The sequence below is a fragment of the Perognathus longimembris genome, chromosome 28, assembly GCF_023159225.1.
Source record: "Perognathus longimembris pacificus isolate PPM17 chromosome 28, ASM2315922v1, whole genome shotgun sequence".
NCBI classification, from domain to species: Eukaryota; Metazoa; Chordata; class Mammalia; order Rodentia; family Heteromyidae; genus Perognathus; species Perognathus longimembris.
Window position 1 is genome coordinate 72,424,374 of NC_063188.1, and position 18,290 is coordinate 72,442,663.

Below are 18,290 nucleotides of genomic sequence, written 5' to 3' on the forward strand. Positions count from 1 at the left end.
TTTTCCTGAAAATAATATAAGTTCATTTTTCTTTATGGCTATAAAGTATCCCATAATATATACATATCATGCCTTGTTTATTCAAGGGTTGTCAGGCAACTCAGCTGATTCCACATTTGAGTATTGTAAACAGTGCTGGAATATACATAGATATGTACATATCTTTCTTGTAAAGAAAGATTTATACTCCGTTGGATATATTCCTAAGAGTTCTCTTGGGAGATGGGTATAAGTGTCAGGGGGAAGAGTAAACAGATAGGGTGAATGAGGGTGAATATAATAAAGGCACTTTACATTCATGTATAAAAATTAAACAATGAAGCTGGGCACTTGGGAGCTCATGCATGTAAACCTAGCTACTCAGGAGGCTAGATTCTGAGGATCATGGTTCAAAGCCAGATGGGGCAGAAAAGTCCCCGTGAAACTCTGTATATAATTACTCAAAAATCACAAGTGGCACTGTAGCTCAAAGTGACAGAATGATAGCCTTGGGCAAAAGGTACAGTGCACAAGCCTCAAGTTCAAGTCCCACAGTCAACAACAACAAAGAAATGTGTGTGCCAGTGACAGGGCTTGAATTCATGGCCTCAAGCTCTTGCTTGACTTTCTTTTTTTTTTTCTTAGTTTTTAAAATAAGGATTCAGGGTAGAGAAGGTTTGTTTGGCTTTCTTGATCACAGCTGGCATTCCACCACTAAGCCACACCTCCAATCCAGAATTTTTGTTTCTAGCTGGTTGGCTTTGAACTGCAATCCTCCATGTCTCAGCCTCCTGAGCAGCTAAAATTACAAGTTGTAAGCCATCAGTATCATTTTTTTCTGGTTGGTCATGGAGCCTGAACTCTGGGCTTGAGCGCTGTCCCTGAGCTCTTCAGCTCAAGGTTAGGACTCTAACACTTGAGCCACAGCGCCACTTCCGGCTTTTTCTGCTGAGGAATCGAACCCAGGGCTTCATGCATGCTAGGCAAACACTCTACAGCTAAGCCACATTCCAGCCCAGAAATGTACTTTTTTTTTTTAACAAAAAGATATTTTAAAGAAAAGGTCAAGGGCTGGGGATATAGCCTAGTGGCAAGAGTGCCTGCCTCGGATACACGAGGCCCTAGGTTCGATTCCCCAGCACCACATATACAGAAAACGGCCAGAAGCGGCGCTGTGGCTCAAGTGGCAGAGTGCTAGCCTTGAGCGGGAAGAAGCCAGGGACAGTGCTCAGGCCCTGAGTCCAAGGCCCAGGACTGGCCAAAAAAAAACAAACAAAAAAAAAAAAAAAGAAAAGAAAAGGTCATTGACGTGGTTCTGTAGCTCCAAGTGGTAGAGCACTAGCCTTGTGCAGAAGAACACAGGGACAGCACCCAGGTCCCAGCTCAAGCCCCATGATGAACAAAAAAGAGAGAATCACACACACACACAGAGAGAGAGAGAGAGAGAGAGAGAGAGAGAGAGAGAGAGAGGGAGAGAGGGAGAGAGAGAGAATGGAAGACAGACGGAAAGAAAGAAAGAAGAAAGAGAGAGGGAGGGAGGGAGGGAGGGAGGGAGGGAGGGAGGGAGGGAGGAAGGGAGGGAGGAAGGAAGGAAGGAAGGAAGGAAGGAAGGAAGGAAGGAAGGAAGGAAGGAAGGAAGGAAGGAAGGAAGGAAGGAAGGAAGGGTGGGTTAAGGGATTCAAAGAAAAAAGGTAGGGGCTGGGAATATGGCCCAGTGGCAAGAGTGCTCGCCTCGCATACATGAAGCCCTGGGTTCGATTCCCCAACACCACATATATAGAAAATGACCAGAAGAGGTGCTGTCGCTCAAGTGGCAGAGTGCTAGCCTTGAGCAAAAAGAAGCCAGGGACAGTGCTCAGGCCCTGAGTCCAAGGCCCAGGACTGGAAAAAAAAAAAAAAGGTAATGCAAACTCTAAAAGGCACCTGGAAACAAGCAAAATGTTTATGCTTTCCTGCCTTACCTAAGATGACTAATAAATCCTAAATGCCCCTATAATTAGGCAGATGTCATCCACATCTGATAGATCAGCAGATCTACTCTGAAGAATGAATAAATCTTTAAGGTTCCTGATTAAATTAGTAGAACATAAGGTTTTCCTTTGTCAAACTATGCTACCTCATCCTTTGATCCTACAGATCAAAAGTAGTCAGCATTAGGAGTAAACAACTTAACAAAGTTACAACTGCCTCCGTAGACATATTGCTGGATATTAAGTCCACTAAAAAGGTAGAGCCAAGACCATTAAAACTCTACCTCTAATTCAGGGAGTGGAAAGTAAGCCTGTTAAACTAGCATGAAAATCCAGAGGGAGATACTTACGAGTAGAGCTTTCAGCTATAATTGCAATCCTCTTTTAATCACACACACAGAGAGCCATACACAATATTATAGTAATGATAACTACTTAGACAGAATGACTTTCATATATCATCCATGAGCGTTCTTATGCAAGAAAGATAAGCCACACAAAGCAAACTAGAGAGCAGTGTTACCTAATGGAGTTGACATAGTCAGAAGCTATAAAAGTTCTAGACTATGAAAGTGATGATCCCTATGTCTTGCTTTCTCAACAAGGTAAGATCACCAACAAAAAACCATGAAACAGAAGCTCAGTGTCATAAACCTTAATCTGTATGTCTGACAGATATTAAATACAAATATACCAAATAGATTTCTGCTACTCCACACTACTTTAAGAAGAAATAATGTCCATTTATAAACGCTAGCTAAACATTTAATCTATTTTAATATGTGGAATAGTAAACGTGTACACAAAACCTTTCCTGAGACATGACATAATATCTACATGACTATATGTATTTATTCAGGCATATGTATTTGTTCAAGATAAGAAACATTTCATGTCTAAAAAGTAAATTATGGCCTTATCAGCAATGTCTGTTAATGTAAAAACCAACAATGAACTAGGTCAGAGGCTGCATGAATTTGTTTCTACAAATGTGAAAGAAAAAAGAACTAATGCTATAGAAGCTATATTATGACAGGCACCAGTGCCTCACACCTGTAAAATCCTAGCTAATCAAGAGACTGAGACTTAGAGGTTCATGTCTGCAAGGCTACATCTCCAAATAACGAGAAAAATGCCAGACTAGAGATGTGAATCAAGTGGCAGAGAACTAGCTGTGAGCAAGAAAGCCAAGTGAGAGCAAATGGCCCTGAGTTTAAGCCTAGCATTGTTACGAGAAAAAGAAAGCTATATTATAAAATAATTTGCTCAAGTAAGGATGAATAACACAAAAGCTTTGAAATGATGCTGAAATCACAAAGCACTCTATTAACAAATAGTGTGTGTGTGTGTGTGTGTGTGTCTGTCTTGGGGCTTGACCTCATGGTTTGGGTAGTGTCCCTGAGCTTTTTTGCTCAAGATTAGTACTCTACCACATGAGCCACTGCTCTACTTCCAGCTCTTTGGGTAGTTAATTGGAGATATTAGTCTCACAGGCTTTCCTACCTGGGCTGGCTTTCAAATATGATCCTCAGATCTCTGCCTCCTGAGTAGCTAGGATTACAGGTATGAGCCACCAGTGCCCAACTATTAATAATAATCTTGATGAACATAAGGTTGCTCAGTATTTTATCATTACCACTTATTGAGCACTCAAACATGTCATGTGCTTAACATGCATGATCTCTAATCCTCAATATTTTATTTCGTAAGCTAAGTAGTAGATACACAATTCCCAATATGTTATTACTAAGGATCCAAAATGTTGTATTACTTGGCTTGTCCAAGGTACCTAAGTGGTAGATGCAACACTAGAAACCTGATACATTCAACCATGAATCCTAAGCACTTTCTAATCTATCACTTTGTCTCTCCAGATACCTTACTCCCAAACCAATTTCTGCAGGAAAATGGCATAATGTAGAACTAAAGTTAGACACACACTAGGGTAATAATTCTTAAATGGTGACATCAAAGAATCACAAGAAACCAGGATATAATAGTCATAGTATAGCCACATTAGTACATTAAGGCTTTGAAATAACAATGATTAAATAAGAGTATCCATAAGTGGTGGTCAAAAAATATTTATCAAAGAGTTAGGGCTAAACAGTAGAGACCAGGTCTACAAAATAACAAACTTCTTTTTTCAAATGGTATTTCCACATGTTTGGATCAGCGACTTTACATTATGCATCTAAAACCAAACAACTACTAAACAAATACAAAATGGTCTAGGATAGACATATCAGTGGATCACAATAGCTCAATAGCTATGTACACATGATTATATAAAACGAGGATAAGCAAAAAGAACTCCAAGAGAAGGACACAGGAGGATTCTATTGTTGTAGTTACGTTTAATGTTCTAGGTGAATTTCCTTTGGTGTACCCTACGTAGTTACTGTATATGATTTTGGTACACTGGATATTGTATATATGCTTACCTGAACTAGGGAAGGGAAAGAAAAATGAAGGTGTAACAAATATGACAAGAAATGTACTCACTACCTTATCATGTAACTGTATCCCCTTTGCACATCACCTTGTCCATAAAATTTAATAATAAAAAAAAGAGTTAGGGCTAGCAGGGTGCTGGTGGCCCCTGCCTATAATCCTAGCTACTCAGAAAGCTGAGATCCTAGGATCATGGTTCCAAGCCATCCCAAACAGGAAAGTCCATGAGACATTTCAATTAACCACAAAATAGCTGGAAGTAGAGCTGCAACACAAGTGGTAGAATGATAGCCTTGAGCAAAAAAGCTCAGGAACAGTGTCCAGACCCTGAGATTAAGCACACACAGAGAGGAGAGAGAGAGAGAGAGAGAGAGAGAGAGAGAGAGAGAGAGAGAGAGAGAGAGAGAGAGAGAGAAGAGAAGAGAGAAACTAGGACTATAGTGGTAGAGCACTTGTTTAGCACATGGGAAGTCCTGGATTTGATCTCTAGCACCAAAAAGGAGAATCAACATGCAGAACCAGTGCAGCTGTCTTCCAAAACCACTGAACAAAGAGCTTGCCCTCATCCGAAAGTGACATGAGTATCCACGTCATTTGGTCAGTCTATCGCCTTTGTAGGAGCACATGTAGGAATATCTAGGTTTTTGTTCTTACTACATTCACCATACCACTTTACTATTAGACGTTAGCTTCTCATTTATCTAGCCTACAAATCACATAGAGTGTTATACCTAAGGCAATAGTCCTCATTCTAAATCAATAAGCTTGTGTGTCCTACATTTAGAAGTCAATCTCCTCCACAAAGGAAGAAGTGACATTGATCAGGTGAATTGTACTTATAAACTAATATGTGAATTGAAACCCCTTTGTATAACTACTTAAAGATAATTTTCAAAATAAAAAAGAAGCTGGGTGCTATGGCTCCCACCTACAGTCCTAGCTACTCAGAAGGCTGAGATCTGAGAACGTGGTTCAAAGCCAGCCCAGGCAGGAAAATCCATGAGAATCTTATCTCCAATTAACCACTGGCAACTGGAAGTGGCTTTGTGGCTCAAGTGGTAAAGCACTAGCCTTGAGCAAAAGAGCTCAGGGACAGCACCCAGTACTGAGTTCAAACCCCATGACCAAAAAAAAATTTTAAAGAATTCAATTTCCCCATGTGTCTGACCACTTCTGGACATTGAAGGCTACCAAAATTATTATTACCATAATAAATATCAGCAATTGTGCACATATTTTTGCCAAAAGTTCAGTCTAACTCTAATCATGAGAAAACATAGACAAACTCAAATTGATGAACTAGTTATAAAATAACAGACTGAAAAACTTCAATTGGTTGAAAAAGACACATGTAAGACCATGGATGGAATCATAAAACTAAAAAATGATTATCTGTAGGAGAATCGATAAATTCTAAATAAATTCTGTATTTAAGTCACTAGTACAGAATAAAATCAATTTCTTAGTTCTGATAAATGTTCTCAGATAAAGACATTAACCAGAGGGAAGAGGGAGTGACTAGATGAAGAGCTTTCTATACTCTTTGCAACTCTTCTCTAAGTAGCAAATCATCTCAAAACGTTAAAAAAGAAGCAGCAAAGAGTCCAGCCTCATTGCTATCTCAACCCTACCATTTCCTTTAAACAAACCTATATTTAACAGCCCTTTCATCTTTTCATATTTAACAGCCCTTTCATCTTTTCACTAACTCCAATCTGTAGGCCTCTTATTACTGACTATAAACTCCCCCTACCGTAAGCTTCTGAAATCAGGGCCTGTATTCTGCTTTTTCATCTCATTGTGCCCTAATGCGTTATTAGTACTGATCCACCACATTGCAGGGACTATTTGTTTTCTTTTTCTTTTCGAGGGAGGGCAGTCTTGGGGCTTGGATTCAGGGCATTAGCACTGTCCCTGGCTTCTTTTCTGCTCAAGGCTTGCACTCTACCACTTGAGCCACAGTGCCACTTCCAGCTTTATCTATATATGTGGTGCTCAGGATAGAACCCAGGGCTTCATGCATGCTAGGCAAGCACTGTACCGCTAAGCCATATTCCCAGCCCCTATTTATTTGTTGAATGAAAAAAATGGCAGCTGGACTATATTGTATTCATTTCCTATTGCTATAGTAACAAATGAGCATACATTTAGTGGATTAAAATATAAATCTATTATCTTCCAGTTATGGAGATCATAAGCTTACAATAAGCCTCACTCAGCTGAAGCCAAGACGTCAAGAGGGCTGTATTCCTTCTGGGAACTTTTTTTTTTAATTCAGCTAGAACTTTAAATATAACGTCAACAATAGAGTTTGCTTATCCTTGACTTATATGATCATATATACATAGCTTTTGAGCTTATTGTGATCCACTGAGAGGTCTATTTTAGACCTTTTTATGTTTAGTAGTTGTTTGGTTTTAGTTACATAATGCAAGGTCCCAAACCTGTGGGAAATACCATTTGACAAGAAGTTTTTTGTTTCGCAGACCTGGTCTCTACTCCCCCCCCCCCCACCTTAACAGTCATATATCAAGGAGATCATGCCCCTTTGTTTTCTGTGTTCTAGGCTTGTCTTGCTCAACATTATTTGTTCAAGTTCTGACCATTTCCCGGCAAATACCGATATTTCATCATTTCTAATCGCTATGTAGAATTCCATTGTGTATAGGTACCACATTTTTTGGATCCATTCATCTGTAGAGGGGCATCTGGGTTGTTTCCATATTTTGGCTATTGTGAATTGTACAGCGATAAACATGGGAGTGCAGATGTCTTTTTGATATCCTGAGACCTGCTGTTCAGGACAGATGCCTAGGAGTGGTATGGCTGGATCATAGGGTATGTCTATGCTGAGCTTTTTGTGGAACCTCCATAGTGTTCTCCAAAGTGGTTGTACTAATTTGCACTCCCTTCTGGAAACTCTGAGGAACAATCTGTTTCCTTGCTTTTTCTAACTTTCTACAAGATACCTACATTCCTTGGCTCCCTACACATCCAGCAGCAGCATCACTTCAACTTCTGCTTCCATTCAAAAAACCTTTCTCTATGGTCAACCAGTGTCCCTCTTAGAAGGACCATTATGACTATAGTGTATCCACTCAGATGATGTAAAGTCCTCTCTATATCTTAATCTCCTTTGCAAAATTCCATTTTACAATGAGGAATATTCACAGATGCAAGAGATTAAGATATGGATATCTTTGAATGTCCTTATTCAATTTACTATATTACCACTTTGTCCCTTTTTTTTTTTAGCTTATCCAGCAAATAAATCCAACTGATTAAATTAACGGGAAAAATTAATGCTATTTACTAGACTGAAGCTCTCTCTTGTCATCTCCATTTTTGTAAAGGCATTTTCCTTTGGACTGGGAATGTGACTTAGTGGTAGAGTGTTTGCCTAGTATGCATGAAGCCCCTGGGTTCGATTCCTCAGTACCACATAAACAGAAAAAGCGCAAGTGCCACTGTGGCTCAAAAGGTAGAGTTCTAGCCTGAGAAAAGAAATGAGGGACAGTGCCCAAGCCCATGAGTTCAAGCCCCAGGACCAGCAAAAAAAAAAGTGAATGAGAGGAATATAAAACAGGGACTGCTGGGGATAGGAGCCAGCAAGAGTGGAGAGGGTGAAGGTGCAACTGAATATAGTGAAAGTACTTCATACACATGAATGAAAATAGAAAAATGAAACTTGTTTTAAATATTGTTTTAGCGGCCACCGGTGGTTCACGCTATAATCCTAGCTACTCAGAAGGCTGAAATCTGAGGATCATGGTTCAAAGGCAGTCTGGGCAGGAAGTCTATGAGACTCTTGTCTCCAATTAACTACCAGAAAACTTGAAGTGGTGCTGGCTCCAGTGGTAGAGTGCTAGTCTTGAGATGAAGAGCTCAGGGATAGTGCTCATAGTGCTCAGGCCTAGAGTTCAAGCCTATGAACGACCAAAAAAAATGTTTTAAAGAAGAGGATATGAAAAATTAACAAGATGAATTTTATCAAAGTAGATTATATTTTCCATGTATGGAAATTCATAATGAAACACATTTGCATAATTAATAAATACTCATAAATATAAAATAAATTATAACTAAAAAGAAAAGTTAATTAAAAATAAAGTTTTCTGGGGCTGGGAAATGTGGCCTTAGTGGTAGAGTGCTTGCCTAGCATCCATGAAGCCCTGGGTTCGATTCCTTAGCACCACATAAACAGAAAAGCCAGAAGTGGTGCCGTTGCTCAAGAGGTAGTGTTAGCCTTGAGCAAAAAAAAAAAAAAAAAGAAGCAGCAGCAGCAGCCAGGGACAGTGCTCAAGGTCTAAGTTCAAGCCCCAGGACTGGCAAAAAAAAATAAAACTAAAATAAAGATTTCTATTTAAAAATCAACTGTCCTTATATTTGATATAATTTCAAAATTAAATTTAAGCCTGACATTTGAAAATACAATTTTTTCCATCCAACTACTTGAGAGCTGAAGCAGGAGGATCACTTGAATCAAAAGTTCAGGACTGTCCAAGGAAAGAATAAGGGGAAAAGGGGGAATAGAGAAAGAAGAAAAGGAGGAATATAACAAGAAAGAAGGGGAGAAGGAAAAGAAAGATCTTAAATATACTTTTCCCTAAAATGTTCTTAGATGTTGAGTGAAAATAAAAAATAAAGCCGAGGTAGAGGTATGGCTCAAGTGTAAAGAGTCAGACTTGAATGAAGAAGCTGAGCAAAAGCCCTGAGTTCAAGCCTCAAAAGGAGAAAGAGCAAGGAGACAGAGAGGAGGGTAAGGAAAGAGAAGGGAGAGGACAGAGAGAGGAAGAATGGAGGGACGAAGAGAAGAGGAGTAGCTCACTTGTAATTCTAGCTACTCAAGAGGCTGAGATCTGAGGGTGGTGGTTCAAAGACAGTGAGGTAGAAAAGTCTGTGACACTATTCTCATCTCCCATTAGCCAGCAAAAAGCCAGTAGTGGAGGTGTAGCTTAAGTGGTAAAACAGCCAGTCTTGAGCAAAAAAGCCAAGAAAGAACACAAGGCTGACTTCAAGCCTTAGAAATGGCATAAAACAAGAGTGAGAAAGGCTATCACACTGAATATTCCTATCTTACTCTCCATGTATTTAGTATAACAAACAGTGACATACACATTTACTGACGTTTTCAAAATGAAATATTAACAAGAATTTGGTAAATATCTAAGGTATGACAGTTTTCCAAAAGAAAGCCATCATAGACTGGTATCTTTTATAACAAAGGGGAGAAGGAAGACAGGCATGGTGGGCATACCTGTACACCAGCACTCAGGAAGCTGACATTGCCTGGCTACAAGCTGAAGGCCAGTCTGAGCTATAGAAATTAAAAACCAAAGACTAGGATATAACTCACTGGTAAAGTATGTGTCTAGCATGCATGGGGCTCTGGTTTGAGCCCAATACTAGAAAATAAAATAAGCAACAAAAAAACAGTAACTAAAGCATGGCTCAAGTGCTAGTGCCAACCCTGAGCAAAAAAGCCAAGTGAGAATGTGATGAGTCCCTGAGTTCAAGCACCAGTACTGATACAAAAGCATAACAAAACAAAAAACCTAGAGAGGTGTTGAGAATGTAGCTCAGTGATAGAACTGCTTGCCTACCATGTGCCAGGCCCAGAATTCAGTTCTGAGCACTATAAATAAAGCAAAAAACAACAAAAAGAAAAAAAACAGCAGAAAACAATAGGGGTAACAAAAAGGTTGGTATAAACTCCTAAGAGGAGCATGATTTCTGAAGGTGAAGGACAGACCCTTCATTTTTTTAATCCAGGTTACATTTTAATCCTAAGAAGGCCAAGTCAACTAAAACTAGAATTTAATTATAACCATGAAGATTATTACCCACCTGCAGCTCACACCAAGCAACTTCAACCCAAGTTCAGTGTCCAGTCCTTTATACACTGTTTTAAATGCTCCTCTTCCCCAGTTCTATGTCAAATTTCAGGAACCTGCCACTAGGAGAAGTCGCCACAGCCCTTCATTTCTGCTTCTTCTTCCATTTCCTTTTCACTTTTCTCCTTCAAGCAATCTTTTGAGGATTCTGAGTTTGCCTTTGAACACTGTTCATATTTCACTTCTTGTCCACCTCTTAGTACATTTGTAGGAAGTTTGTCAACTCTTGGAATATTTGTTGAAGCCTTTATTCTCTCATCTTGGGGGAAGATTCAGGAACTTTTTCATCTTCAGTCATCTCAACACTCTTTCGGAAAAATCTCTTTCTTTCTATGGTTTCCCCAGAAGCAGAGATGATACTGCTTTTGTCTTTAATCTACCTTCTACTGCCAAGTTGTAGCAACCTGGGGAACTTTGTTTTCAAAGGAAACTCCATCAGGTTTCTCAGAATCTTCTGTGCTGGCTGGCTCCCCAGAATCAGTGGCCATTTTAATGAAGTTGGCACTAAATTTCTCGGTTCCACTCTTCAGTATATTTACATCTCAGGCATTAGAATAATCAGAATGAACTTCCTTCTACGTGGTCATATATTTCCATAGCAACCTGAAGGGGGAAAAAGGATATTTTAAAAATTGTCCACAAAGGAAATCATTAAGGAGAAAACAAGTCACCTGATTTTAATCCCTCTTTTTTTAATAAGTACTTTATTCTTTTTTTTTCTGTCCCAACCTTAGCAACTGGCAGACTCCAGGGACTTATCTTGTTTAAGACTCAGTGTCTTATCTTGTTTACCTCAGAGCCAAGATGCCTTATAAACACTTAGTTTACAGCTAAGTATATTTTCATATTGCAGGAATATTGGTTAGGAACCTGGTTGTCAGTTCTATCAACCCATCAAACTCAAAATAAAGGCCCAAAGCCTGAGTTCATTGTAGGTGATTCTTCTCTGAAATTCTAGAATTTATCTAATAGTAGATCTCTCATTGTGGAAAAATATACAGAACCTTAAGTCTTACCAATTTAACTATGTTTAAGTGTAACAGCTTTAAGGCATTAATAAATTCACATAATTGTACCATCATAACTTCTACATATCCCCACATTTTTTCATTATGCCAAGATAAAACTCTGTACTCATTATATGAAAATTCCCTATCCAGTCTGATGCTATGATGTATACCTATGTGGGAAGCTGAAGACAGGAAGATCACTTGAGCCCAAAAGGCTGAGGTGAACCTCAGCAACTTGACTAGACTCTGGTCTCTATACAGAGAATGAAAGTCATTTTTAAGGGTTTTGGGGGATAGATAAGTGGCATAGTGTGCATGTTAAGCATGCTAAGTGACGCATTGGGTTCAATCCCCAGAACTACTAACAACAACAAAATACTTATCCAAAATCACCCCCTGGAAAGCTCCATTCTACTTTCTACCTGTCTGAATTTACTTACTGTAGTAAGTTCATTATAAGTGGAACCACACAACACTTGTCCTTTTGTGTCTGACTTAATGTGGCATAATGCTTTTCAGAGTTATCATTGTGATAGCATGTGCTAGGACTTCTTTTTTTCTTGGAAATACTGAGGTTTGAACTTAGGGCCTTGAACTTGTGAGGTAGGAACTCTACCACTTAAGTCACACACTCAGCCTTTATGTACTTTATGTACTTTGCAACCTCATATTACAATCCTTTTACCTATAGTCTCCCCCACTGCTGTGATCACAGGACTACACCACCATGCCTAGTTTACCAAGATGAGATTTCGCTGGTTTTTTGCCCACTCTGGCTTTAGACCTCAAAACACCCCAATCTATGCCTCCTGAGGAGCTAGTATTTAAGGAGTAAGCCATAGTCCATAGTCCTGGGATTTCATGAAAGGGTAGACAGTACCCCACTGTATGTGTGTGTGTATACATCACATTTTATTTATTCATTTATCAATGGATTGAGTTGTTCCCACCATTTTCTATTGTCAATAATGTCACTATGAATAGTCCATAGCAGTTTTAAATAAAACAAATATTTATGGGCTTGCTTTCAGATTTTAACAAATCTATCAAATAGTAATACACTATACTAAAAGGATAGCAAAAAAAGACTCAAAACCATTAATTCTTTGACTTTAACAATATCACATATAGAAATAAGACTTAGAAAGTTGCCAATTTGTCTGTATAGAAAGAACTCAAAAAATTAAACACAAAAAGAATAAATAGGGCTGGGAATGTGGCCTAGTGGTAGAGTGCCTGCCTAGCATGCATGAAGCCCTGGATTTGATTCTCAGCACCACATACACAGAAAAAGCTGAAAGTAGCACTGTGGCTCAAGTGGTAGAGTGTTAGCCTGTGGCAAAAAGAAGCCAGGGACAATGCTCAGGCCCTGAGTTCAAGACCCAGGACTGGAAAAAAAGAATTAATCCAATCCTTGAATGGGCAAAATAACTAAACAGACATTTCTCCAAAGAAGTACAAATAACCAATAAGTACATGAAAAAATGTTTAATATCCTTAGATATCATGAAAACTACATCTCACCTCTATATAACTAATATAAGTTAATTAAAGAATGTTAAAAAATAGGGATTCTATCTCACCCCAGTCAGAATGACTATCATCAAGAAAACAAACAACAATGAATGTTGTAAAGTCGGTGGGTAGGGGGACTGTACACACTGTTGGTGGGAATGTAAATTAGTTCAGTCACTATGAAAATCAGCACAGACATTCCTTAAATAATTAAAAATAGGCCAGTGCTAGTGGCTCACTCCTGTAATCCTAGCTACTCAAGAGGCTGAGAACCAAGGTTCAAAGTCAACTCAGGTAGAAAGTCTGTGAGACTCTTATCTCCAAATAACCACCAGAAAACTGGAAGTAGAGCTATGGCTCAAAATGATACAGTGCTAGCCTTGATAAACAGAGCTCAGGGACAGCACCCTGGCCCTGAGTTCAAGCCCTACCACCGATAAAAAAAAAAACCTAAAAATATAGTTCTGGAGGCATAGGCATGTAAGTTGAATTGCACAATATTGTGTGATTCAGGGCAGAAGAGTGAAGTCCTGAGTTCAAGCTCCAGTACTAATAAAAAAACAAATGAAAATTTGAACTACCATGTGATCCAGCTATACTGACCCCAGGATATATGCTTAAAAGAATCAAAGTCAGTTTAGTCAATATTAGCATTCTAGAACACACTAGTACTCAGTAGGAGGAGGGAAATGATTTCAAGTTTGAGGGAAACCTGAGATATTTATACAGAAAGATATTCTCAGACATCCTGGTACTTACAACTGGCTGTGTTCTTATACTATACAGAAAGAGGCTGCAGAGTAACATATACTTGTGCCCAGTCTGTATGAAGAGATATGGAGTTGAGAGAATAAAAAAGAGAAATCAAGGAGTTGGGAATGTAGCTTAGCGTAGAGTGCTTGCTAGCATGCCAAAGCCCTGGGTTTGATTCCTCACTACCACATACACAGAAAAGGCCAGAAATGGTGCTGTGGCTCAAGAGGTAGATTTCTAGCCTTGAGCAAAAAGACTGGCAAAAAAAAAGGAAAGAAAAATCAGCCAGGTGCTGGTGGTTCATGGCTGTAATTCTAGAGACTCAGGAGGCTGAGATCTGAGGATCATTGCTAGAAACCAGCCTGAGCACAAAAGTCCATGAGACTCTCATCTCCAATTAACTACCAAAAAGTCCGAAATGGAGCTGTGGCTCCAGGGTAGAACAGCAGCTTAAGCAAAAAAGCTAAGGGACAGACCTGAGTTCAAGCCCAGGAATGGCATGAAAATTTAATTAATTAAATTTGAAGTGGAGAAAAATAAAGATACCCCCCACCAAGAAAACAAAGAGAAAAACAGAAAAGGACTAGGATGCCACTCCGTGGTTTAGACACATGCTAGCATGTATGATAACCAGATTATGAACTCCAAGAACTGGAAATAAGAGGTTCTTATTATGTCCTCTATGCAGTTACTTCTATTTTTTTCTTTCTGTTTTAGTTTTCTGCATCCTTTGTTTTGTATATAGCTTATCTGATCTGTGGAAGGGAAAAGGAATCACAGAAACAGCAAGACAAAGGATGAACTAATGCAGCAATGATAACCACTAGACACTATGTTGGAATGAACTTTATAATCTGGGGAGAGTGGGGAGTATTAAGCAGGAGAAAATGAGGGAGGGGCAACAGTGTTTAAAAAGAAAAGTACTCATTACCTTACTTATGTGAACATAACCACCTGTTCAATCACCTTACAATAAATTTACAAAAAAAAAGGAAGAAACCATACTTGATACTCAGTACTGCAAAAAAAAAAAAAGCTGACTCTACAGATACCCATGTTTATCACTGCACTATTCACAATAGCAAGTTATGGAATCAAGCTAGGTGTCCATCAACAGATGAATACATTAAAACTGTGAAATGTGGTGTACACACACATACACACACACACACACACACACACTCACAAGAGTTTCACTCAGCTATAAAAAATGAAATTATGTCAATTGTTTGCTGGAAAATGGAACTGGAGATCATCATGTTGAGCCAAATCAGTCGATTTCATAAAGTATCACATGTGTTCTCTCATATGTGGAAATTATGGAGGTAACATTGAAAGTAAAGAGGGACCTTAAAGGATGTCAGAGAAAAGGGGGGAGAGAAAGATGAGAAGGGACAACAGATAGGTGGATATGATTAAAGTATATCATATGCATATAAAAATGTCAGGTGAATCCCATAGCTTTGTACAATTAATTAATATACAGTAACTAAAAGAAATTAGTCATAGTCTGGAGACCCAGCTCAGTGATAAAACACATGCCTAGCATGTGCAAAACCCTGGGTTCAATCCATAACACACCAAAAAAGGAGGGAGAAGGGAGAGAAAGAAACAAAAGTTAAGACTCTGTGCTAAGGCCTAACCTTACAGATGATTATTTTAAGACTTATAATTAGAAAAACTCTAATTAAACATAAGCCTAATATGGGTTTAAGTAAATATCTCAAAATAAGGCATGATACAGCATTAAAAATGACACTGTATCCAGGCACTGGTGGCTTATGCCTGTAGTCCTAGCTACTCAAAAGCCGAACAAAGTCTAAGGACCAAGGTTCAAAGTTATCCCAGGAAGACAAATCTGAGAGACTCTTATCTCCAATTAGCCAATAAAAAGCTGGAAATAGAAGTGTGGCTAACATCATAACAAAAACAGCTGGTATTGTATAAGAACAGATCGGAAGACCAATGGATTAGAATTGAAGATCCAGAAATAAAACCGCACTCTACAGCCAGCTGATATTCGACAAAGGAGCTAAAGACATACAATGGAATAAACAGAGCCTCTTCAACTACTGGTGCTGGGAGAACTGGGCAGCCATATCGAGAAAACGCAAAGTAGACCCCAAGCCTATCACCATGCACCAAGATCAACTCAAAATGGATCAAGGACCTCAATATCAGACCTGAATCCTTGAAACTACTGAAGGACAGAGTAGGAAAGATGCTAGAACTTATAGGCACAGGAAGGAACTTCCTGATAGAGTCCCAGGGGCACAACAAATAGGGGAGAGACTCGACAAATGGGACTACTACAAATTAAAAATTTCTGCACAGCTAAGGACATAGCCACCAAAATAGAAAGACAGCCAACGATATGGAAAGGATATTTACCAGCACAGCAACAAAGGCCTGATATCTGTCATCTACTGAGAACTCAAAAACTAAGCCCCTCCAAGCCCAATAAACCTATTAGGAAATGGGCAAGGAGCTAAAGAGAGACTTCACAAGAGAAGATATAAAAATGGCAAAGAAACACATGAGGAATGCTCAACATCCCTGCTATAAAGGAAATGCAAATAAAAAACCACCCTGAGATACCACCTCACCCCAGTTAGAATGGCCTATACTCTGAACTCAGGCAACAACAAATGCTGGAGGACTGTGGGGAAAGAGGAAACCCTTCTCCATTGTTGGTGGAGTGCAAATTAGTACAACCACTTTGGAGAACAGTATGGAGGTTTCTCAAAAAGCTCAATATAGACCTACCCTATGACCCAGCCATACCACTCCTAGGCATCTATCCTAAACAGCAAAGCCCAAGATATCAAAAAGACATTTGTACTTCCATGTTTATCGCGGCACAATTCACAATAGCCAAAATATGGAAACAACCCAGATGCCCCTCCACAGATGAATGGATCCAAAAAATATGGTACTTATACACAATGGAATAATACATAGCGATTAGGAATGGAGAAATATTGTTATTCGCAGGGAAATGGTCAGAACTGGAACAAATAATGTTGAGTGAGACAAGCCTAGAACACAGAAAACAAAGGGGCATGATCTCCCTGATATATGAATGTTAACAAAGGGAGATGGAGAGACAGTAGAGACCAAGTCTGTGAAACCAAAAACTGCTTGTCAAATAGTATTCCCCACAGGATTGGGACAGCGACCCAACAGTATGTAACTAAAACCAAACAATTACTCAACATATAAAGGTCAAAAATTGACCTCTCAGGGGAATACAATAGCTCAAAAGCTATGTATGTACGTTCATATAAGACTACTGTCGACATATTGTCTAATATGGACATTACATTTAAAGCCCTAGGCGAACTTTCTTGGGCGTGGCCACGTGGCTACTGTATATGTTCTTGATACATTGTATATTGTATATATGTCTACCTGACCTAGGGAAGGGATAGAAAAACAGGGCGTAAGATATCACAAGAAATGTACACAATGCCCTACTATGTAACTGTACCCTTTTTGCACAACACCTTGTCAAAAAATTTGTGTTCAATTAATAAATAAATTAAATTAAAAAAAAAGAAGTGTGGCTAAAGTAGTAGAGTGCCAGCCTTGAGTGGAAAACCAAGCAAGAGGGGGTGGGAGTATGGCCTAGTGGCAAGAGTGCTTGCCTCCTACACATGAAGCTCTCAGTTCGATCAGTTCGATTCCCCAGCACCACATATATGGAAAATGGCCAGAGGGGGCGCTGTGGCTCAAGTGGCAGAGTGCTAGCCTTGAGCGGGAAGAGGCCAGGGACAGTGCTCAGGCCCTGAATACAAGGCCCAGGACTGGCCAAAAAAAAAAAGAAAACCAAGCAAGAATGTCAGGCACTAAATTCAAGCTCCAGTACCAGCACAAAAATAGAGAGAGAGAGAGAGAGAGAGAGAGAGAGAGAGAAAGTAAAAAACACTTTAGGGCTAGAGATGTTGCTCAGTTTCAGAGTGCTTATCTAGCATGAACAAAATCCTGGAGGTGCTAACAAATATAAGGGAAAGGGAAAAAATGAAGTTTTCAGTGAGACTGAAAAGATATTTCCCAAGCTGGGCACCAGTGGCTCATGTCTACAATTCTAGCTGCTCAGGAGGCTGGGATCTAAGGATCACAGTTCAAAGCCAGTCTGGGTAGGAAAGTCCATGAGACTCTTATTTCCAATTAATCACACAAAAAATCTGGAAGTGGAGCTGTGGCTCAGGTGGTAGAACACTAGCCTTGAGCAAAAATGCTCAAGGACAGTGCCCCCCACCTTGAGTTCAAGCCCCAGGACTGGCACAAAAACAGAAATTCCCTATATATGATTCAATGACAAAAAGTATATACAACAAGCTTTGTAACACACAAATAATACTAAGGGAATTATGGAATTATGAACATTTTTCTGCCGTGCCATATTTTTCTAAAATTTCCTAATGGACATATGTGAAGTTGAAAATAATGAAGGAAAAATGTTTTTCCACATGAAGGCTCAAATTTGTTACTATCTTATATGCCTTGAAAGGTACATTTTTTTCACAAAGATTTATTCAGAAATATATTAAATCAAAAGTACCATGAGTGCCAGGAGTTGGTTACAGGCTCATACCTGTAATCCTAGCTTCTCAGGAGGCTGAGATTTGTAGCTTGAAGCCAGCTCAGGCAGGAAAAGTCTGTCAAACTCATATCCAATTAGCCATCAAAAAGCCAGAAGTAGAGCTGTGGCT

At 39.3% G+C, this 18,290-nt stretch overlaps 1 protein-coding gene across 1 annotated transcript in view; it reads right to left on the minus strand.

Annotated features, from left to right (window-relative positions):
• The window catches only part of Wnk3 (WNK lysine deficient protein kinase 3), a 135,275-nt gene that overhangs the window by 97,160 nt on the left and 19,825 nt on the right, over positions 1–18,290 (minus strand). The window contains exon 2 of the mRNA XM_048336374.1: positions 10,251–10,900. The gene's annotated coding sequence lies outside the window, so the exon portion shown is untranslated. The remainder of the gene's footprint in view (positions 1–10,250; positions 10,901–18,290) is intronic.